Source organism: Lolium perenne, chromosome 3, assembly GCF_019359855.2.
Source record: "Lolium perenne isolate Kyuss_39 chromosome 3, Kyuss_2.0, whole genome shotgun sequence".
NCBI lineage: Eukaryota > Viridiplantae > Streptophyta > Magnoliopsida > Poales > Poaceae > Lolium > Lolium perenne.
Genome location: NC_067246.2, coordinates 301,031,566 through 301,055,863, shown reverse-complemented (window position 1 = coordinate 301,055,863; position 24,298 = coordinate 301,031,566). Strand labels below are relative to the sequence as shown.

The following is a 24,298-nucleotide window of genomic DNA, read 5'->3' as shown; positions in this document are numbered from 1 at the left end:
TTAATTGGGCATTACGACAAAGTACATAGACCGCTATCCAGCATGCATCTATGCCTAAAAAGTCCACCTTCAGGTTATCATCTGAACCCCTTCCAGTATTAAGTTGCAAACAAAAGACAATTGCATTAAGTATGGTGCGTAATGTAATCAACAACTACATCCTTAGACATAGCATCGATGTTTTATCCCTAGTGGCAACAGCACATCCACAACCTTAGAACTTTCTGTCACTGTCCCAGATTTAATGGAGGCATGAACCCACTATCGAGCATAAATACTCCCTCTTGGAGTTAAAAGCAAAAACTTGGCCAGAGCCTCTACTAGTAACGGAGAGCATGCAAGATCATAAACAACACATAGATAATAGATTGATAATCAACATAGCATAGTATTCTCTATTCATCGGATCCCAACAAACACAACATGTAGCATTACAGATAGATGATCTTGATCATGTTAGGCAGCTCACAAGATCCGACAATAAAGCACAATTAGGAGAAGACGACCATCTAGCTACTGCTATGGACCCATAGTCCAGGGGTGAACTACTCACTCATCACTCCGGAGGCGACCATGGCGGTGAAGAGTCCTCTGGGAGATGATTCCCCTCTCCGGCAGGGTGCCGGAGGTGATCTCCTGAATCCCCCGAGATGGGATTGGCGGCGGCGGCGTCTCTGAAAGGTTTTCCGTATCATGGCTCTCGGTACTGGGGGTTTCGCGACGAAGACCTTAAGTAGGCGGAAGGGTCGGTCAGGAGGCGCCACGGGGACCCCACACAACAGGGCCGCGCGGGCCCCCTGTAGGCCGCGCCGCCCTACTGTGGCGGCGCCCCGTGGACCCACTTCGTCTCTCCCTCGGACTTCTGGAAGCTTCGTGGAAAAATAGGCCCCTGGGCGTTGATTTCGTCCAATTTCGAGAATATTTCCTTACTAGGATTTCTGAAACTAAAAACAGCAGAAAACAGCAACTGGCTCTTCGGCATCTCGTTAATAGGTTAGTGCCGGAAAACGCATAAATATGACATAAAGTATGCATAAAACATGTAGGTATCATCAATAAAGTGGCATGGAACATAAGAAATTATCGATACGTTGGAGACGTATCAACTTCATAAGACAAAGTTTAGGGTTAGGGGTAGATACATGTTTTTTTTGTTTGAATATGTCTAGACCTTGTTTATCAACTTGAGTGCTTACTATATGACATAAGAAGGCTATGTGCTTTGGTTTTTCATCTTTTTTGAATTTTTATGCCCATTTGATTCTTGGTCAAATCCTAGGTACGGTTTGACCAAAATTTGAACGTGTTTAAAACATCAAAATAAAATGTAAGCATGGATCCTTCTCAGTCACTCTAAAATGAAGCTTTTGGGAGGTTTTTGAAATTTCCATGTTTGAAACCCAAAACACTTCTCTTCAGGCTTGACTTCGTAAGATAGAGTTTAGGGTTAGGAGTAGATACGTACATGATTTTTCTAAGTATTTTTATGCCCATTTGAATCTTGGTAAAATCCAAGGTTTGACCAAGATTTGAACAAGTTCAAAATATGAAAATAAAAAGTAAGCCTGGATCCTGCTTAGTCACTCTAAAATGAAGCTTTAGGAGCTGAGGTTTTTGAAATTTCCATGTTTGAAACACAAAACCACTTCTCTTCGTGCTTGACTTCATATGACAGAGTTTAGGGTTAGGGGTAGATACGTACATGATTTTTCTAAGTAATTTTATGCCCATTTGAATCTTGGTCAAATCCTAAGTTTGACCAAGATTTGAACAAGTTTAAAACATGAAAATGAAAAGGTAAGCCTGAATCTTTCTTTGTCACTCTAAAATGAAGCTTTTGGGAGGTTCTTGAAATTTCCATGTTTGAAATCCAAAACCACTTCTCTTCATGCTTGATCAACTTCATAAAATAGAGTTTAGGGTTAGGAGGTAGATACATGATTTGTCTGGTTTGAATATGTTTAGACCTTGTTTACCAACTTGAATGCTTACTATATGACATAAGAATACTATGTGCTTTGGTTTTCTTTTTCTGATTTTTCAGAATTTTCATGCTTTGATCTTGGTCAAATCCTAGGTTTAACCAAGATTTAAACAAGTTTAAAACATGAAAATGAAAAGGTAAGCCTGCATCCTTCTTAGTCACTCCAAAATGAAGCTTATGGGAAGGCTTTTAAAATTTCCATGTTTGAAATCCATAACGACTTCTCTTTGTGCTTGACTTCATATGACAAAGTTTAGGGTTAGGGGTAGATACATGATTTTTCTGGTTTGATATGTCTAGACCTTGTTTATCAACTTGAGTACTTACTATATGACATATGAAGGCTATGTGCTTTGGTTTTTCATTTTTTTGATTTTTATGCCCATTTTAATCTTATTCAAATCCTAGGTTTGACCAAGATTTGAACAAGTTTAAAACATGAAAATAAAAGGTAAGCCCGGCGTGGATCCTTCTTAGTCACTCTAAAATGAAGCTTTTGGGGGGTTCTTGAAATTTCCATGTTTGAAACCCAAATTAAACCACTTATCTTCATGCTTGACTTTACAAGACAGAGTTTAGGGTTAGGGGGTAGATACATGATTTGTCTGGTTTAAATATGTCTAGACCTTGTTTATCAACTTCAGTAACTAGTATATTAAAGTGTAACCAACATATTTTTTCTCAAAATCTTGTACAGTATTAATTTTTAAACTACGGATGGGTTGACGCGTATGTGGCTGATTACCATGATGTATTTTCGGTGCAGTTTTGCAATTTTCTAAGGGTTTTTTCCCTTTGTTTCAGTGTGTTTTGTTGTATGGGTGGCTCTAGCTTCTTTTCAAACTGCTTTGACTACTTTTGTCTCACCGGATAGCCTCTGACTGGAGAAATCACGTGCCATACCGTTCTTGGTTTCCTCCCGGCTCTCTCTCTCTCTTCCTCATTATCTTCCCCACTATCGTGACTCGCGAGCTCCTCCCTGACAATCCCCTACGCTCCCTGCAGGAGCTCCTTTTCTTTCCTAATTCTCTTCCAATGGAGGATAGAGGGACTGGCATTGACAATCGCTTCAGGCGGTACAGCGCGGGGCGGTGGTGCCAGGCCCTGAGACCGCAGCAGGCGCCGCTGCTTGGACGACGAGGTACAGGCGGCGGGGAACAGCGGCCGGCAGTGAGTTCGGCCGGAGCCTGACCGGGACAAGCTGCTGGTGAGGTGCAGCCGTCGTGGACGTTCGTGTCGACCTGCGCCAGTGGCGGGAGCGGAGGGGAGGACCGGCGCCGGCGAGGAGGCGGCGACGGCGCAAAGAGCGATGTGCCCAGCGTTCGGACGAGCTCCACATCCTCCACCCGCCAATCCCCTACACATTCACCGGCTTCTGCCGCCGGAGCTTCTCGCCTCGCCTGATCCCTTCAAGCGGAGATAGAGGGACGGGCGCTACGGCCTGGCGTCGAGAGGTGCTTCAGGTAGTTGGCAATCTACGACGCGGGGCGGTGGAGCCAAGCACTGAGGCAGGAGGTAGGCGGCAGCAGGCAACGCTGCTTGGGCGACGAGAGGCAGAGTCGGCGAGGTCGGCCGGGGCTTGGCCGGCACAAGATGCTGGTGAGGTGCATCCTGTGTGGTCGCTGACATCCGCGTCGAGCTGAGGCTATCACGGAAGTGGCGGGGAGGAGCAGCGCCGGCGAGGAGGCTGCCAGCCAAGGTCGACCACGAGCTTTCGATCCCCGTTTTCCAATGTATCGTCCAGTTTCTTTTCTGAATTTTTTGTGTATGTTGGCTGAGTTGCAGATTTAGGAGACCAAGAGCCGTCACCGCATCGCGGCAGCAACAAGAATTTCTCCCCCGCTACCAGACTACCCTGCCGCAGCGCCTGCTCCACGTACGTCAAATTCAATCAGCCAAACCAAACCAACTCTCTACCTTTTCTCTTGCAAGTTAAACATAAATGGTTTCCTGATGGCATAAGTAGTCTTTTGCTTACTGTAGCCAAGTGATGAGTCTTCTTTTGCAATCAGATCCGGGCTATTTTTTTTAGCTAGGAATAAGATCATCTTTTACGTGCTTAGTTACAGAAATCCTCTTTCATAGCTCTTTCAGATCATGTATAATTGTTTTTTTACTTGGCTATAACTTTCATGTATATGCGGAGAACAACTAGATTAACAGTGGAAGCTCAACTTGGGAGATCAAGATCAGCTTCGTCGAGCCTTATACTTTGTGCTCTCAAATTCTGTAGGTTCCCTTTTATATGCACTATAAATGGCAGCGAAGTTTCCATGTACCACCGCCGCCATGCCTTTTTCGGATCATCTCGAGCCACCTGTTTAATGGTACTAGTAGGAGTTGTGGACTTTTATCCATATCGCTCTACCAGCTGCCGCTTGCACTGTCCTCCAATACCTCATACCCAAACGCCAGCGTCCCACTCCCACACCCCCACACCCACTTGACCGCATCCTTCCAATGGCGAGATCGATCAATGAGAGTGGCAGTTCTTGGGTGTTTGCTGATGGCCCCTTTGAAGAAAGTGTGAATAGTAGAATGATGTACCTTTCCCCCTCTATATTCAATCAAAATCAGCAGCGATATGCCTTTGAGTCAAAATAAAGTACTCCCTCATATCCAAATCAAATTGACTCAGCTTTGTCTAGCGAATGCATCTAGCTAGACAAACTTGAGTCAATTAATTTGTGCATATCTAGCTAGATACATCCAGTTGAGTCAATTAATTTGGATCGGAGGCAGTATTTTAGCTAGTGTCATTATTCATGTATGTAATGAACTAATCAAGTTTTGATGAACTGACTTCAAGCCGTGCTTTCCTTTGCAAGGTCCTTTGTTGATTAGCACGGCACCTATTCCGCCAGAACTTGATGAACAAGGTCAGTACAATCTTGGCTCCTGGTGGTTAGCACGATCTCCTGATGGTTCTAGACTTTTTCTGGTCCATACCTAAGGCGTTACTGACGGGCGGGATTATACTGGACTGGTTCGGATTTTACCTGCTGCTGCTACCTCTGAGGGTCGTCATGGTCGCACTATTAGTGGGTATGGTAAGGGTTTACTTGGCTGCGAGGTGTACAACATGGACACCATTCAGTTGATGCCACCGAGGCCATGGAGGAGGATTATTTCCCTTGGATCATATTCTCTCTTCCTTGGAGTGAACTATCCGATTATCATTCCAGTAGAAGACGGGGCAGAACATGACCGTCCAAATATGGCGAGAAGCAACTCTGTTTACACATCGCACCATGCAGTAGGCCTTGCATATCCTCCTTCTACAGAAATTTGCCGCTTCAGTTTGAATTCTGAAGACTGTATTGTTGGTTTCCAAACCAACATTAGATGGACATGGAGGCAGGTTCCGTTGTGGTTCATCCCAAGCTTCGCCAACGCCCGGCAATGGAACCTGCCTTCGTGTCACAGGTCCAAAAAGAAGGGCTGATGTACTTTATGTAATAAATCTGTTGAACTATTTCATTTGCATGTTTATCTCTACCTAGGCTACTCCCTTTCAGTAGTTGTGTTGTACTATCTGTTGAACTATTTCCTTTGCTTGTTATCTCTACCTAGGCTACTCCTCCGTAGTTGTTAAATTGATGTAATGCTCCTACAATGCAGGCTACACTGGGCGTGTGGCCGTAATGTTATCAAACACCTTTTGTACTTGTACTAGTATGCATTTCACACGATAGCTCACATAATTAAAGTACTCCTACAACGTATTAGTTGAAAGATATCTCTCATAATTAAGTACCCCTCTTTGAGCTTATGCGAAACATAAATGACTATTTTAGAAATATATAGTCTCGTCACAAGATTATATTAAAAACAATGGTACGTAGTTCTATTAGAAAAAGAAAGTGTGAATAGTAGAATGATGTAGAAGTGTTTTTTGAGGTCTGTGCATAGCTAGTGTTCATTGTGAAAAAGCACTTAGACTAGTCACAATGGGAAGTATCATAGACTAGTATCATACATACTCCCTTCGTCCTCAAATAAGTGGACATCTAGCCTCAAACTTTGTCCATGAAAGAGTGTACTTCTATGTTCCCAATGCACTTTAAATTAGCAAAAGTTATTTCTCTCTCATCGCATGGAAATCAAACCCAATAATATTCAACACATGTTATCTTAATTTTGTACATGCACTTAGCCTATTGGAGATGAAATAATTAAAGAGGAGAGAGATGTTGTTTGCATCTTCCAAATGCAATTTTTCTCTCTTTTTACTAATTTACCTTGAAAATCCCGCACGTCCACTTATTTATGGACGGAGGGAGTATGATACTAGTTTATGATACAACACCTACAATGCATAGTATCATGAATTAGTATCATAGTTCCATTCTATTTAATGTTTTGTAGAATCGCAATGCAAATATGTGTACATGATGTGTTTGCCACTAAAATTTCTAGTTTTACGTGCTATGATACCGTATCTACCTATGATACTAATTTCACCTCTCTCATCATTAATTGGTGTGCCACATAAGATTTATACCTACATGACATGCATGATACTACTACTACCTATGATACTCCCATTGTGGCTAGTCTTAGTTGAAGCAAAACCGAGCCGTGGCCCGCCCAACCTAGAAAAATTAAGCCTATGTTATTTGTAAAATTCAGCGTAATATTAGCTCATTTTACTTTCTCTCAGCTTGTTGTCCCTCCAACCTTTCTTGTCAAGCTCCACCGCTATGCAAAAGGCTAAGAGCATCCACTATGTTGTCCACAAGACCTATCTACAAGGAAAAAGTAGTTGATAAGGTTGTAGTGGAGGTTATCCACAAGTAATATTTCCTTGGGCTGCATGATTCCTAGGAATAGGAAAAAACATATGATTAGTATGGCATGCCTAGTCGAATCCTGTAGGAAGATGAGTTCTGTTTGATTCAGCCAAAGGAATTATCAATGAGATATGACCTCATGTTTATTTTCTATAGGATTATTTCCTATAGGATATGTTCCCATGAATCAAACAACTAGCAGGTGTAGGAAAAAATCCCGTCGAATCAAACAACTAGCAATCAAAAATAATTCATCTCTCATTCCTCTGTCGTGCATGTGGGTACACCAATATCATATACATGTTGGTCCCATCTTAATGCTAAGGTTCAGTTCATCATACATAGTGGGAAACTTCACAAGATAAATGGGACCCAAGTTATGGCGAAAGTTAATATTATTACTATATATATACACACATATATAGGTGATTCCCCGAGGGAATCCACTATGTTGTTCACAAGGAAAAAGTAGTCCATAAGGTTGTCTATTATACATAATGGATGTGTTCCACAAGGAAAATTTCTTATGGGTGACCTACAAGCTTGTTGGTTGTCCACAAACAAAAGAAAATAACTTCTCTCTCCTTCCTCATACTATTAAGATGCTAAGGTTCACTTTCTCATACTATGTGGGTCCCATCTTAATGGTAAGGTTCACATCTCATACTACGTGGGTCCCATCTTAATTAATGTTAAGGTTCATATCTCAAACTTCCAGTAAATCATGCATATTTTGATTTATATTTTGGTGAAGTTTCATTCGATTTGAATTAAAGGTTTGTGAGCAAATATATATTTAGTTTGAACTAGTGCTCGAGTACGTAAGAAGCTATTTAATTACAAGCTTCATAGATTTTCAAACAAGGCATCTACATATTACTGGATTTTTTCAAAATTTTCTGAATAGTTTTTCGGCTCCTTTGATTTGAAGGATAGGAAAAACATAGGAATAGGAAAGGTATAGGATTGGAATGGCATATCTACTTGAATTCTATAGGAAGATGAAGTTTGTTTGATTGTAGCAAAGGAATTTTTCCATCAGGTATGGGCTAATGCTTTTTTCCTATAGGAATTACACTACAAGATTCCTATAGGAATTTTTCCTATAGGCTATGTTCCTATGAATCAAACAACATGTATAGGAAATTTTCCCATAGGAACCAAATCCTACACAATTCCTATGCAAATCCTTTGAATCAAAGGAGCCCTTAGCTTCGAAATAAGAGATAGTTTGGAACGTTGGATCTCAAATGGATGGTAGATGGTGGCACATAGTCACAATGTATCTTGGAAGCATCAAATCACTGAATCTCTGTCTGGTTTCCAAACCAAGCTAGGAAAGGCATTGAAAATGAAGTTCTTCTCTAAAACATCTCTCATTCCATTTTGGTGCTCGCGCGGTTGCATGCTGCCCACGTGTTAAGGTACGTGTCTCTGGCATGTAGAGAACTACGATTATTGGCGAAAAATATATCGAAATGGAAACTGTAAAAAAAAAACCTCTCTGGTCAACCTGATGTGACGAGACATCACTGCACGAAACATCGTCGCAAATTTATAGATGGGTGGCGTGCTAGTATACCAACAGTCAAATTGGCGCCCAGTAGCAGCAGCAGCCTAGAGTACTACTCTACCTAGTTTTTGCCCCTTCCATGTCTATCATCTTCTTCTTCACCCTCCCAGAATCACGCGCACGCGCAAGATCTCGATCCCCACCACGCCGCATCACTAGTACTATACATTTCTCTCCTTACCCCGGCCGGCCGCGCGCTGCATCGTTCCTTCCGTAGCGCTCGCCCTCTCCTCCAAAAATCCCAAGCGCAGTTGCATCCGCCATCCACCTAAATCCATCTTCACGTGATGGATTATTCTAGGCTTTGCCGGGGCGGCGGGGAAGGCCACTGGGAGGCTCTCACCGGCGACAACATCAACCTCATCGCTGCGCATCTGGACGTTACCTACACCGTCTGACTTGCCGCATGTTCCAGGGAGCTCTACGACCGGATCAGCAAGGATGAAGGTAAGATGCACCATTGGGATGAACCCTGCCTGCTGATGCCTCCACCTGCTTATTGGTTCGATGAACCCTGGGATGTGGTGAGAGCATCTCGTCTGCATGATACCGTGTACAACCTAGTGCCCCTCGACCATCCTCGCCATTCTGTCGCCCTGTCGTTCATGAACGGCAGAAAATGGCTTGGCGCGAACGGCGACTGGATCACCGCCGCCGATCATCATCGGTGCCAGTGGTGCCTCGTGAACGTCTACACCGAGCGACATATCCCTCTTCCATACCTACCAGCTTCAAAGATTGATGATACTAGTGTCTCATATAAACCTGGATACTGTTTAAACTGGGGTCCAGTAATTAATTTTTTGAAGATTGTAATCTGCCAAGTGCCCACAAAAGGTGGGAGGAACACAGATTACAAGCTCATCGCCTTGTTCGACAAAACGATTTTCTACCTTGAAGGGGGTGGCGACTGGAGAATGCTGGAGGCCCTTACACCTGCACCTGATTATCCAAATTACTGTGATGCCATTGAACTCGGTGGCCACGTTTTTGCGGTGGACGAAACTGATGGCTCCACGTACTTCTGGGACACCGCAAATGGTATTTTTTCAGTCCTTATGTTGCATTGCATGATACACTGCCTTAATCAATGAAGTTATTCATGAACTACCTTGTTTATATTTTACCTTTCATAAATGATTTAATGATCACACCCCTTTTGCTGAATATGAATGAACCATTGCTTGCAATGAATTAGTACGAATTAGTCACGAACAAACATAGTATGCTCAGTATGTGATTGCATTCCTGAATTAGTAACTCTACGCCACTGCAGAATATGGATGTAATTAACCAGTATCTCAAAAGATAACGTACCACTATGAAGGCACCCTTTTTGATAACCCTTTACACCCATTGTTTCATATATATAACTAATTGATTTTTCCTCCAAAAGGAGAACGAGAGACCCCCGCCATCTGCATCAGAAAGATGCATAAGGATTTTCATAAGTATATGACTTAACGATCACATTCTTTATCTGAATATGAATGAACCGTTGCTTGCAATGAATTAGTACTGGTCAGTTAGTAGCAAACAGAGTATACTCCGTATGTGAATGCATTCCTGAATTAGTAACTCTATGCAACTGCAGAATATGGATGTAATTAACAAGTATCTCAAATGTTAACGTAGAAACATAAAAATAGAAGAAAATTGTTTGTAATTACATGTGTAGCTTATATTTTCTAGAGATCGGGGAAAAAGCCTTGATTGGATGTACCTACATGCAGATCAAACAGTTCTTTGTTTATATCGGTGAACAATCTGCAAAATGGTATAATTAATTTTGTTTTTGATACATTATTTCTCCTATTTTCTTGAATAGATTTCAGTTTCCCACAATTATCTTTGATTAGTGATTGTGACGTCCCCTCATTCAAAATAACTCAGGTTATCTTTTTCCTAATTCAATGCTATTTAAGTTTGAGTAAGTTTACGACTAATATCTACAAACTCATATATATATAAGATTTAGCACCTGCAGGACTAACAAAAATAGCTGCCTGTAGTCCCCTGTATAGTTCTTTCTTTTTGTTTTCTCAGTTTTTCGTAGCGTTGCTACAAACCTGTATGCTCTAATATATAATGATGCACGACTAGGCATGTGTTCGAGAAATGAAATTCTAAATATATTTTGTAATATATGAACCTATATTGATGTTTTAGATGTTGGTAGTATAATTTTCGATAAACTTGAACATACTTAAATCAGTTTAACTTAGCACAACCATATAGCGTACTGATACGTCTCCAACGTATCGATAATTTCTTATGTTCCATGCCACTTTATTGATGATACCTACATGTTTTATGCATACTTTATGTCATATTTATGCATTTTCTGGCACTAACCTATTAACGAGATGCCGAAGAGCCAGTTGCTGTTTTCTGCTATTTTTGGTTTCAGAAATCCTAGTAAGGAAATATTATCGGAATTGGACGAAATCAACGCCCAGGATCTTATTTTTCCACAAAGCTTCCAGAACACCGGGGAGGAAACGAAGTGGGGCGACGAGGCGGCCAGACGCTAGGGAGGCGCGGCCTAGGCCCTGGCCGTGCCGGCCTAGTGTGTGGGCCCCTCGCGTCGCCCCTAAACCTATCTCCTCCGCCTACTTAAGCCTTCGTCGATAATAACTCCAGTACCGAGAGCCACGATACGGAAAACCTTCCAGAGACGCCGCCACCGCCAATCCCATCTCGGGGGATTCAGGAGATCGCCTCCGGCACCCTGCTGGAGAGGGGAATCATCTCCCGGAGGACTCTTCACCGCCATGGTCGCCTCCGGAGTGATGAGTGAGTAGTTCACCCCTGGACTATGGGTCCATAGCAGTAGCTAGATGGTCGTCTTCTCCTAATTGTTCTTCATTGTTGGATCTTGTGAGCTGCCTAACATGATCAAGATCATCTATCTGTAATGCTATATGTTGTGTTTGTTGGGATCCGATGAATAGAGAATACTATGCTATGTTGATTATCAATCTATTATCTATGTGTTGTTTATGATCCTGCATGCTCTCCGTTACTAGTAGAGGCTCTGGCCAAGTTTTTGCTTTTAACTCCAAGAGGGAGTATTTATGCTCGATAGTGGGTTCATGCCTCCATTAAATGCAGGACGATGTGAGAAAGTTCTAAGGTTGTGAATGTGCTGTTGCCACTAGGGATAAAACATCGATGCTATGTCTAAGGATGTAGTTGTTGATTACATTACACACCATACTTAATGCAATTGTCTGTTGTTTGCAACTTAATACTGGAAGGGGTTCGGATGATAACCTGAAGGTGGACTTTTTAGGCATAGATGCATGCTGGATAGCGGTCTATGTACTTTGTCGTAATTCCCAATTAAATCTCACTATACTCATCATAACATGTATGTGCATGGTCATGCCCTCTTTATTTGTCAATTGCCCAACTGTAATTTGTTCACCCAACATGCTTATTCTTATGGGAGAGACACCTCTAGTGAACTGTGGACCCCGGTCCATTCTTTTACATCGAATACAATCTACTGCAATACTTGTTCTACTGTTTTCTGCAAACAATCATCATCCACACTATACATCTAATCCTTTGTTACAGCAAGCCGGTGAGATTGACAACCTCACTGTCACGTTGGGGCAAAGTAATTTGGTTGTGTTGTGTAGGTTCCACGTTGGCGCCGGAATCCCTGGTGTTGCGCCGCACTACACTTCGCCGCCATCAACCTTCAACGTGCTTCTTGGCTCCTATTGGTTCGATAAACCTTGGTTTCTTACTGAGGGAAAACTTACCGCTGTACGCATCACACCTTCCTCTTGGGGTTCCCAACGGACGTGTGCTGTACGCGTATCAAGCTCTTTTTCTGGCGCCGTTGCCGGGGATCTGAAGAAAAGTTACACCACAAAGATCTCTAACTCCCACCTCAACTACACGCCAGCTCTTTTTCTGGCGCCGTTGCCGGGGAGATCAAGACACGCTGCAAGGGGAGTCTCCACCTCCAATCTCTTTACTTTGTTTTTGTCTTGCTTTATTTAATTTAGTACTTTGTTTGCTGCACTATATCAAAACACAAAAAAATTAGTTGCTAGTTTTACTTTATTTGCTATCTTGTTTGCTATATCAAAAACACAAAAAAATTAGTTACTTGCATTTACTTTATCTAGTTTGCTTTATTTACTGTTGCTAAAATGGGTACTCCTGAAAATACTAAGTTGTGTGACTTCACAACCACAAATAATAATGATTTCTTATGCACACCTATTGCTCCACCTGCTACTACAGCGGAATTCTTTGAAATTAAACCTGCTTTTCTGAATCTTGTTATGAGAGAGCAATTTTCTGGTGTTAGTTCTGATGATGCTGCTACCCATCTCAATAATTTTGTTGAATTATGTGAAATGCAAAAGTATAAGGATGTAGATGGTGACATTATAAAATTAAAATTGTTTCCTTTCTCATTAAGAGGAAGAGCTAAAGATTGGTTGCTATCTCTGCCTAAGAATAGTATTGATTCATGGACTAAATGCAAGGATGCTTTTATTGGTAGATATTATCCCCTGCTAAAATTATATCTTTGAGAAGTAGCATAATGAATTTTAAACAATTAGATAATGAGCATGTTGCCCAAGCTTGGGAAAGAATGAAATCTTTGGTTAAAAACTTCCCAACCCATGGACTGACTACTTGGATGATCATCCAAACCTTTTATGCAGGACTAAATTTTTTTTCACGGAACCTATTGGATTCAGCTGCTGGAGGTACCTTTATGTCCATCACTCTAGGCGACGCAACAAAGCTTCTTGATAATATGATGATTAATTACTCTGAATGGCACACGGAAAGAGCTCCACAAGGTAAGAAGGTAAATTCTGTCGAAGAAACCTCCTCCTTGAATGATAAGATTGATGCTATTATGTCTATGCTTGTGAATGGTAGGACAAATGTTGATCCTAATAATGTTCCGTTAGCTTCATTGGTTGCCCAAGAAGAACATGTTGATGTAAACTTCATTAAAAATAATAATTTCAACAACAATGCTTATCGGAACAATTCTAGTAACAACTATAGGCCATATCCTTATAATAATGGCAACGGCTATGGTAATTCTTATGGCAATTCTTACAACAATAATAGGAACAAACCCCCTGGACTTGAAGCTATGCTTAAAGAATTTATTAGTACACAAACTGCTTTTAACAAATCTGTTGAAAAAAAGCTTGGGAAAATTGATATACTTGCTTCTAAAGTCGATAGTCTTGCTGCTGATGTTGATCTTTTGAAATCGAAAGTTATGCCTAATGAAATAATAATAATAAAATTGTTACTACAGCAAATGTCATCCAAGTTAGAATTAATGAAAATATAAGATTGATGGCAGAATTGCGTGCTAGGTGGGAAAGATAAGAAAATGCTAAAGAAGATAATATAGCTAAAGTTTGGACTATTACCACCACTAGTAATGCTAATGCTCCACATGTTGCTGCACCTCCTACTATTAATGGTAAAATAATTGGTGTTGGCAATGTTTCCACTACTAATGCAAAGCGTGAAAAACTGCCTGAAACTGCTAAAACTGCTCAGCTCGTGATAAAACTGCTGAAATTTTTTCCAACATTGGGGACAATGATCCCATTGCATTAGATTATAATGGTTTGAATTTTGATGATTGCCACATCTCTTAAGTTATAAAGTTCTTACAAAAACTTGCTAAGACTCCTAATGCTAGTGCTATAAATTTGGCTTTCACGAAACATATTACAAATGCTCTCATAAAAGCTAGAGAAGAGAAATTAAATCGCGAAGCTTCTATTCCTAGGAAATTAGAGGATGGTTGGGAGCCCATCATTAAGATGAAGGTCAATGACTTCGATTGTAATGCTTTATGTGATCTTGGTGCAAGTATTTCCGTTATGCCTAAGAAAATCTATAATATGCTTGACTTGCCACCATTGAAAAATTGTTATTTGGATGTTAATCTTGCTGATAATTCTACAAAGAAACCTTTGGGGAGAGTTGATAATGTTCACATTACCGTTAACAATAACCTTGTCCCCGTTGATTTTGTTGTCTTGGATATTGAATTCAATGCATCTTGTCCCATTATATTGGGAAGACCTTTTCTTCGAACTGTTGGTGCTATTATTGACATGAAGGAAGGTAATATTAAATATCAATTTCCTCTCAAGAAAGGTATGGAACACTTCCCTAGAAAGAGAATGAAGTTACCTTTTGATTCTATCATTAGAACAAGTTATGATGTTGATGCTTCGTCTCTTGATAATACTTGATACACACTTTCTGCGCCTAGCTGAAAGGCGTTAAAGAAAAGCGCTTGTGGGAGACAACCCATGATTTTACTACTGCACCTTTATTTTATATTTGAGTCTTGGAAGTTGTTACTACTGTAGCAACCTCTCCTTATCTTAGTTTTTTTGCATTGTTGTGCCAAGTAAAGTCATTGATAGTAAGGTTCATACTAGATTTGGATTACTGCGCAGAAACAGATTTCTTTGCTGTCACGAATTTGGGCCTAATTATCTGTAGGTAACTCAGAAAATTATGCCAATTTACGTGAGTGATCCTCAGATATGTACGCAACTTTCATTCAATTTGAGAATTTTCATTTGAGCAAGTCTGGTGCCTCTTAGAAATTTATCTTTACGAACTGTTCTATTTTGACAGATTCTGCCTTTTATTTCGCATTGCCTGTTTTGCTATGCTTGATGGATTTTTCGATTCCATTAACTTTCAGTTGATTTGTGGAATGTCCGGAAGTGTTAAGAATGATTATGTCACCTCTGAACATGTGAATTTTGATTGTGCACTAACCCTCTAATGAGTTGTTTTGAGTTTGGTGTGGAGGAAGTTTTCAAGGATCAAGAGAGGAGGATGATACAATATGATCAAGGAGAGTGAAAGCTCTAAGCTTGGGGATGCCCGGGTGGTTCACCCCTGCATATTTCAAGAAGACTCAAGCGTCTAAGCTTGGGGGTGCCCAAGGCATCCCCTTCTTCATCGACAACATTATCAGGTTCCTCTAGTGAAACTATATATTTATTCCATCACATCTTATGCACTTTGCTTGGAGCGTCTGTTTGTTTTTGTTTTTGTTTTGTTTGAATAAGATGGATCCTAGCATTCATTGTGTGGGAGAGAGACACGCTCCGCTGTTGCATATGGACAAATATGTCCTTAGGCTTTACTCATAGTGTTCATGGCGAAGGTTGAATCTTCTTCGTTAAATTGTTATATGGTTGGAAACGGGAAATGCTACATCACTACAAGAAAAGTTGCCATGGCCGACGAAGTTGAAATCGCGCCGTGGTTGCTGGTGTACCATGGCCGATGATTTTGGGTCTGTCCGTTGTGCATGTCAAAACGTTTTTTTTCTCGTTTTTGAGGCCACCTAGCCCGACGAAACCGGCCAAAACGTTGCGTATGGTGGCCCGGGACGTGGTGCATCTCGAATTCTCGGGTTCGCCGGCCGAGTCAACGCAAATCCGCACCGCCGAGGGATGTAGGGCCCAGATGGCAGCCTCTCTGGCATTGTTTTTTTCTCGATCGCGCCATCTCGTTCAACGCTCTCCGATCGAGCCGTTTACGATGCAGGATCATGGGTCCCGCATGTCATCCTCTATGAACCAAAATTCTTTCTATTCTTGGATTTTTTTGACCCCCTGATTTCTGGCTACTTCCTTTTTCTTTTGATCCCTTGCCGCCTTGGAAACGTTGACACCGCTGCTGCTAATTGGGACCCGCATGTCATCCTCTATGAGCAATCAACTTTCTTTTCTTGGAGTTTTTTTTGGCACCTCAAATTTGGTCACTTGCCTTTTTCTTTCGATCCCCTGCCGCCTCTCAAACGGTGATACCGCTGCTGCTAAATGGGACCCGCATGTCATCCTCTATGTACTATAAAACTTTCTTTTCTTGGATTTTTTTTGGCACCTCATATTTGGTCACTTACCTTTTTCTTTCGATCCCCTGCCGCCTCTCAAACGGTGAGACTGCTGCTGCTAAATGGGACCCGCATGTCATCCTCTATGTACTATAAAACTTTCTTTTCTAGGATTTTTTTTGGAACCACATATTTGGTCACTTGCCTTTTTCTTTCGATCCCGTGCAGCCTCTCAAACGGTGATACCGCTGCTGCTAAATGGGACCCGCATGTCATCCTCTATGTACAATCAAGTTTCTTTTCTTGAATTATTTTTGGCTCCTGATATTTGGTCACTTGCATTTTTCTTTCGATCTCATGCCACGTTGAGGACCCTGCAGGCTCATGGGACCCGCATGTCATCCTCTATGTACAATAAAATTTCTTTGCTTGGATTATTTTTGGCTCCTAATATTTGGTCACTTGCCTTTTTCTTTCGATCCCGTGCAGCCTCTCAAACAGTGATACCGCTGCTGCTAAATGGGACCCGCATGTCATCCTCTATGTACACTCAAGTTTCTTTTCTTGAATTATTTTTGGCTCCTGATATTTGGTCACTTGCCTTTTTCTTTCGATCTCATGCCACGTTTGAAACGTTGACGAACCTGCTGGCTCATGGGACCCACATGTCATCCTCTATGTTCTATAAAAGTTTATTTTCTTGGGTTTTTTTTCACCCTCTGATTTTTGGCTATTTCCTTTTCCTTTTGATCCCCTGCCGCCTTGGAAACGTTGAGTAAGCTGATGACTCATGGGACCCGCATGTCATCCTCTATGTACAATCAACTTTCTTTTTCTTTTGATCTCAAGCCGCATTTGAAACGTTGAGTAAGCTGCTGGCTCATGGGTCCCGCATGTCATCCTCTACGAACAAGAAAAGTTTCCTTTCTTTTTGACCCCTAATTTCTGGCTATTTGCCTTTTTCTTTTGATCTCCTGCCCCCTTTGAAACGATGAGGACACTGTCACTACAAGAAATGTGCCATAATATGACGTTTTTTTTATGACTGGAAATCAAAATGTCATAGCTTTATGACGTTCCTAGCTTTGACCGTCCTTGGCCACTCCGGGGGGGGGCAAAACCCTAGAAAATCGTGACGTTATTGGGCAAAAACGTCATTGGCAATTTAGGTCAAAACGTCATTAGCAAAATTAAGTGGCCTACGACGTTTTTCCAATGCCGATTGCGACAAATCAATAGCGTCATTGGCATTTGGCTCAATACAATGGTATGTGTTTGGCTGCCATGTCATCCATTTTGCCTATGTGTCCCTTTTCGGGTCCCACGCGCCTCACACGTGTCACTGGAAGCAACTGGCTTGAACTAACTGACATGTAGGACCAACTGATACTTGTGGGACAAAGGCGTCTTGTTATTTTTTTTCTCTGTGCCGTCCACCATTTTAATGGGCTGCTGGTGATATCCTCCTCTTTTGGGCTGTCCTCTACTAGGCTGCTGGCTACTGGCCTACCCCACGGCGGCCCATCCGGGGGTTGAATTGCTGGCCCGACGGCCCATCCGGGGGTTGAATTGCTGGCCCGACGGCCCATCCGGGGTTGGAGTGGCTCCCGATGGAAATAACTGGCAAAAATTGCGCTTGCGGGGACTCGAACCCTCGACCTAGTGCTGCCGCACTACCACTCCCTACCGCTTTGCTACAATAGTGTTGTTGACACAAGTATGGTTGTCCATGTATATAGACATGATAGACTAATCAGTTGTCTTAAAAATCCCTCCACCTCGACCAAAATCCCTCCGACCAGGTGCATCTAGCTAGGGTTCCTCCTCCGACCAAAATCCCTCCGACCAGGTGCATACGTTACATGGCGGCGCGAGTTCCCGGCTGCTCGGGCAGTTCTTCTAGGTCAGGAGCGTCGTCGCGTCGCCGCCGGCGGCCGGGCACGCCCATCCCGTATCGGCAGCGGCCATTCGATTATGAGCCCGCCGACGTATGTGACTGTGGCGAGAAGATGCCGCAATGGATTTCTTGGAGTGATCCGAATCCTGGGAGAAGATACCGGAACTGCAAAATTCGCTCGGTTAGTCTTCGAGCACGCCCCCGCCCCATTCTGAATTTCGCCCGCCGTCTTCTGAAGTTTCTTTTCTACTATGGCTTACTTATCCTCTTTTGTTCTTCATCTGTCAGATTGCTGGTGGAATAGGGTGTAAAGTGTTTAAGTGGATTGATGATCCGCTGGATGCACGTCACAAAGAGTTAGTTCGTGATCTGCGTGATGCTGTTTGGGATCGAGATGAAGAAATTGAGAGGCTCCAGGTAGAAATTGAGAGGCTCCAGGAAGAAAAGTTTCTGCTTGCTGCAAGGAAACAGAGCAACCCTGAACCAAAGAAAATGGGAGGCTTCATGGTTTGGGTGCTATCTGTAGCTTTTGTCATCTGTTGTACCTGGGTGATGTGTAGGAACTGAAATTAGGGTGAATTCAGTGATCTGTTGGTCGGGGAGGAGAAGAAGCTAGAGTATATGCTAGAGTTATTGTGTTGTAATTCCAACCATTTGTCCTGTTCGTGCCACAATGTTTAGTTCCTGAATTTGAACCATGTCTATGTATGTGTGCAATTCTGTTCAGTTGAAAATGTGTTCTGTTGAAAATGAGTTCTGTTGAAAATGTGTAGCAGCTACTTTTGCACGGCGGCGCCGCCCATATATGGTCGCCGGCGTCAGCCATGCACGGCGGCGCCGCCCATATATGGTCGCCGGCGTCAGCCATGTATTGAAAAAATTGGGCATGGATTCCCCTAAAAATTGGGCATGGAGTCCCCAAAAAATTGGGCACAAATTATGGGAAAAAATAGCTGACATATTCAACATAAATTCTGGGAATATTGAACATAAAAATTGGGCACAAATTCTGGGAACAAATAGCTGACATATTCTGGGAACAAATAGCTGACATATTCAACATAAATTCTGGGAACAAATAGCTGACATATTCAACACAAATTCTGGGAACAAATAGCTGACAAATTCTGGGAACAAATAGCTGACATATTCAACACAAACTGCTACTCATCTTCTTCGAAAACTTGACGCTTCCTAGTCCTATTTCCTCCATCATCATCATCATCATCCTCATCGCTGCAATATTGGTACATTGTCTGATCAACCTCCTCGATTTCTTCGGGCACAACCTCTTTGCTATGTTTCTTCAGTTTGTCCACAATGACTTTTTCAAGTAGCACACGTTCCTGGTCACTTCTCGTCCTACTCCGTGCAGTGCCTTCTTTTTCTTGCACAGGAACTTGACTGGAATCTTCATCTTGATATGATAGTACAGCAACACCGGGTCCCTGTTCATTTTCTTTTACACTCCATAGATGTCTATGGTGAAATTTCTGCACAACTTGCCATTTTCCTTTCAACTTGGTGTCTGGCACATAAAAGACCTTGGTTGCTTGTGATGTCAGAAGGAAAGGATCAGTCTTGTACCAAAACTTTTCTGTGTTAACACTCTTGAAGTGTCCATCATCGTCGAGCCCGGGTTTCCTACCACCAAGGTCAAACCAGTCACACCGGAAGAGGACAACTGACCGATGGATGCCACCGCTGGAGTTGTATTGCAATCTGATGATGGATTTGAGCTGACCAAAGAAGTCAATGATGTTGTCATCATGATCTCCCTCAGAAACGATTCCACTATTTTGTGTCTTCCTGTTCTTCTCGCGGTCAACAGTATGGTACCGAACACTGTCAACAACACATGCCGAATATAGTCTCACTCTAAAATCTGGTTTGCACGCCAAAGCATAGAGATCAGGACAGACATCATTTCGCATTTTTCCAATCTGCAAAAAATCAACCGGGGGTGAGTAACACACACAGCAAAATTATATCATGAACTTTTCCAATCTTCAGAAATAAACCAGCTAAAGATCTCACATGAGTCTGAAACCATCTAGCAAAGTTCTTGGCAAGCCATCTATCAACATTGATCTGACCACCTTGTTGGTTCAACTCTTGTTTGCACAGGCTGGAATGGCAACAGAAAATAGATCCTAATTATTATTTGGAGAGGCTGCAATAACCTATCTATATAAGGGGATGAAGAGAAACGTACTCGATGTATGGATCAACCTCAGGGCAACTTCGGAGCACATACCACACCATGTTGTCATAGTCCTCACCAGCAAACACATATTGAGAGGCTCCAATAAATTTCACACCGTGTTTGAAAACAGACACATCACCAATATGTGAATCATCCCGCTCCGGATTTCTGCTTGGACGGTTGAATCTTGTTTCAACATCGTCGAAGTATCTCGAGCAAAATGTCAGGCACTCATCAACAATATATGCTTCGGCAATCGATCCCTCCGGCCTGGCATTGTTCCGGACATAACGCTTCAATGTTAGCAACCTTCTTTCGACTGGGTACATCCAATCGTAATGCACTGGGCCTCTAAGCCTTGCCTCTTTTGGTAAATGGATGGCCAAATGCACCATCACGTCGAAGAAAGATGGGGGGAAGATCTTCTCAAGTTTGCAAAGAATAACTACGATTTCCTTTTCAAGTCTGTCCAGAACGTCTCTCTTCAGTGTTTTGCAGCACAAACTCTACAAGAAATTTCCAAGTTCAAGAACCGCTTCATATATGTCTTCATGGATTGTTCCTCGAAGGCCAGCCGGTAAGATCCGTTGCCGCACTATATGACAGTCATGGGTCTTCAGCCCTTGAAGCTTGCACTTATCAGCAGCAACACACTTGGATATGTTAGACGCGTACCCATCTGGAAACCTCACAGCTTTTATGAATTCACAAAAAGCAATTTTTTCTTGTTTACTCATTGTATACCACGCCTGTGGCATCTCAAAAGAGTCAGCTGAAACAGGCTGCAAATGCAAGTCACCTCTTATGCCCATGTCTTCCAAATCAAGCCTTGAATTCACAGTGTCTTTGGTCTTGCCTTGTATGTTCATGAAAGTACCAAGCAAATTGTCACAGATGTTTTTCTCGATGTGCATTACATCGAGATTATGCCTCAGCTTTAGATCTTCCCAGTATGGCAAGTCCCACAAACATGATCTACGGCTCCAACACTGACCGTCCTCACGTTTCCTTTTCTTCTGAAGCTTGCCTGGTATCACATCTCTAACCCTATCAAGCTGTTGCTTCAGCTCTTCTGGAGTGAATTCCGCTGGCTTCTCACGGCTTTCAGAAGCACCATCGAATTCTTTGCTATTTCTCCAAGGATGGTGCCGAGGTAGCCAACGGCGGTGCCCAATAAAGCAGATTTTGTTCCTTAATTTCTTGGAGCAATTCTCTTTGTCACAACGCACACATGCACAGTAACCAGCTGTGGCCCTCCCTGACAATGTGTGCAGTGCCGGATAATCATGAATACACCATAAGATTGCAGCACGGAGATCAAACTTGTCTGGACTATTGGCATCATACGATTTTACACCTTTCCAGAGCTCCTGCAGCTCTTCCATCAAAGGCTCCATGAAGACATCAAAATCTTTTCCCGGAGAGGATGGACCAGGGATTAGCAATGCAAGCATGAAGTTGGACTGATCCATACATGCCCACGGCGGAAGGTTGTATGGCACCACGAATACAGGCCACATGCTTTGTAGGAGTTGCTCATATTCCCGTAGGGATTAAAACCATCCGTGGCAAGTCCAAGCCTTATGTTCCTGGCATCAGCGGCAAAGTCTTTATGAATATTGTCAAAATCCTTCCATGCATCCCCGTCTGCTGGATGACTGAGATCATTCTCCACGTCTTGCCGCTTTAGTTTGTGCCACTGTACTTCCTTTGATTGCTCCTTTGAAAGAAACATTCTTTGCAGCCTTGGAATCAATGGGAAGTGCCTTAGCACCTTCTCTGGGATCTTTCTCCTACCATCAGCATCTTTCCATCTGGAGGCTTTGCACTTGGGGCAATTATTCTCCTTGGCATAATCCTTCCGGAACAATACACAGTTATTCGGGCACACATGGATACTCTCATAACCAAGTCCCAACCTGCCGACTATGCTAAGTGCCTCCTCGTATGACTTTGGTATGGAGCTATTAGGGTATTGCAAGGCCAAAATCAGGAGTATCGCGTTGAATGCAACGTTGCTAATCCGGTAGTACGACTTGGCCTGAAGTAACTTGACTGTGAGTGAAAACCTTGACATTGTACCCCCATCGCTGGCTGCGCGCTTGGCTTCCTCTATCAACTCAGCAAATATAGTGTCCTTTCCAGCACCTTGCGGTTCTGAGTTGTACAAATCAGCAAGCAGATCAGGAATTCTATCATCTTCGTAACCATCTTCCTCTTGCAAACCATAATAGTGTGCCTCTGCATCACCTCCACCAACATGGTGTGCCCCTGCATCACCTCCATGTCCAGCCTCAGGTTCACCTCCATGTCCAGCCTCAGGTTCACCTCCATGTCCATGTCCCGGCTTCAGTGCACCTCCTTGTCCTCCATGTCCAGCTTCAGGTACAGGATGTAATGGTTCTCCATGGAAGACCCATCGGTCATAAGTGCTTGCCATCCCAAAAAGAAGCAAATGAGACTCTACTACATCTAGAGGTTTTGTGCACCGGTTGAGACAGCTACGACATGGGCACGACACGATCAACATTGGCAGCATTCAAGCGAACACACGGTATAAACTCTGCCACTCCCGGTGTGTGTTCAGGGGTAAGCCTTCTCATTCTTGTTGGAATCCAGCGTCTGTGCATCTGCGGAAGAACAAAATGATGCAATTAGCACACACCTAATCGCACGGCAGTTCCAATTTCAAGCAATGCACGACGGTTCAATTCGATTTTGTGAACTGATGAAGAAGAACAGATCGAGAGGGGAGAGATGAGAGGGGTGCAGACCGGGAGATGCAGAGGGGCTCGTCCTGGAGAGGGCGAGGGGCTCGTCCTGGAGAGGGCGAGGGGCTCGTCGTCGGCGAGGCAGATGGACAGCAGATCCCTTGCTCGGATGCAGCGCCGGCACAACCACCACCGCCGTCACCTCGGACTCGGTACTTTAGTCCTAGTAACAGCACATATTGGATCACAGAGATTCGATATTGTGAACTGACGAAGAAGAACAGATCGAGAGGGGAGAGGTGAGAGGGTGCGAGACCGGGAGATGCGGAGGGGCTCGTCGTCGGAGAGGGCCGGGGCTCGTCGTCGGAGAGGGACGGGGCTCGTCGTCGGAGAGGGATGGGGCCGCCACCGCCGCCGCCGCCGCCGCTCGTCGTCGGAGATTCGAATTTCTGCTAGGTTATCGGAGGGAGTTGGATTCGGAAGGGATATTTGGGCTTCTCCTGGGCGCCAAAAAAAAAATCAAAAAGAGTGAGGGCTGGGACTCGAACCCAGCACCTCTAGATGTGTCAACGTGCCAGTTAACCAGTGGAGCTATTGGAGAGATCTTGTCAGCTTACCATCCTTTATCCTTTACATAGTGGAACTAAGGCAACTTTTTTTTTATAGTTATGGATATGATCTTGTTACATAATCTATCGGAGGATACTGATTTAGGACAACGGTTAATTTGTACAGAGCATTAGCTAAGCAACAGGCTAATATATGACTAATAATTAATTACGGCTAGCAAACTATATATATCTATATATACTCCAGCATATATAGACCACCAAAAGCACATTATATTACACATATATAGTGCCAGCCTTGAGCTCAATAACATAGTACCAAAAGGACACGTTAATTATAGATACTACCGAGGAGGTTCAACGCTCATTTACTTGAGCACATTACATAGACCAACAGGCCATTAGATAGTACCAGATCGATCGATAAGAGGTTCAACGCTCATATTAGTTGAGCTCATACACACATATATATAGTACTACTAGCTTAATTAGAGAGGTTCAGCCTGCTAGCTCATTTCTCGAGCTTCCTGACATACAACTTGAGACCGCCCCGGGCGCGAATGCGGAACCAAAACACAAAGATATCATTTGCCTTCATCTTGCTCTTCCGCACCACAGCACTCCAGTTTGTTGTGATCACTGCACCGTCAAACTTCCCTTTGCCCTGGAAAATCCTCACTTTCACA

The 24,298-nt window shown here is 43.0% G+C and overlaps 1 pseudogene; it reads right to left on the bottom strand.

The window, feature by feature from the left end:
* Window positions 1–3,418: 3,418 nt before the first annotated feature.
* Window positions 3,419–22,772, bottom strand: LOC139838226 (uncharacterized; annotated as a pseudogene).
* Window positions 22,773–24,298: the final 1,526 nt, after the last annotated feature.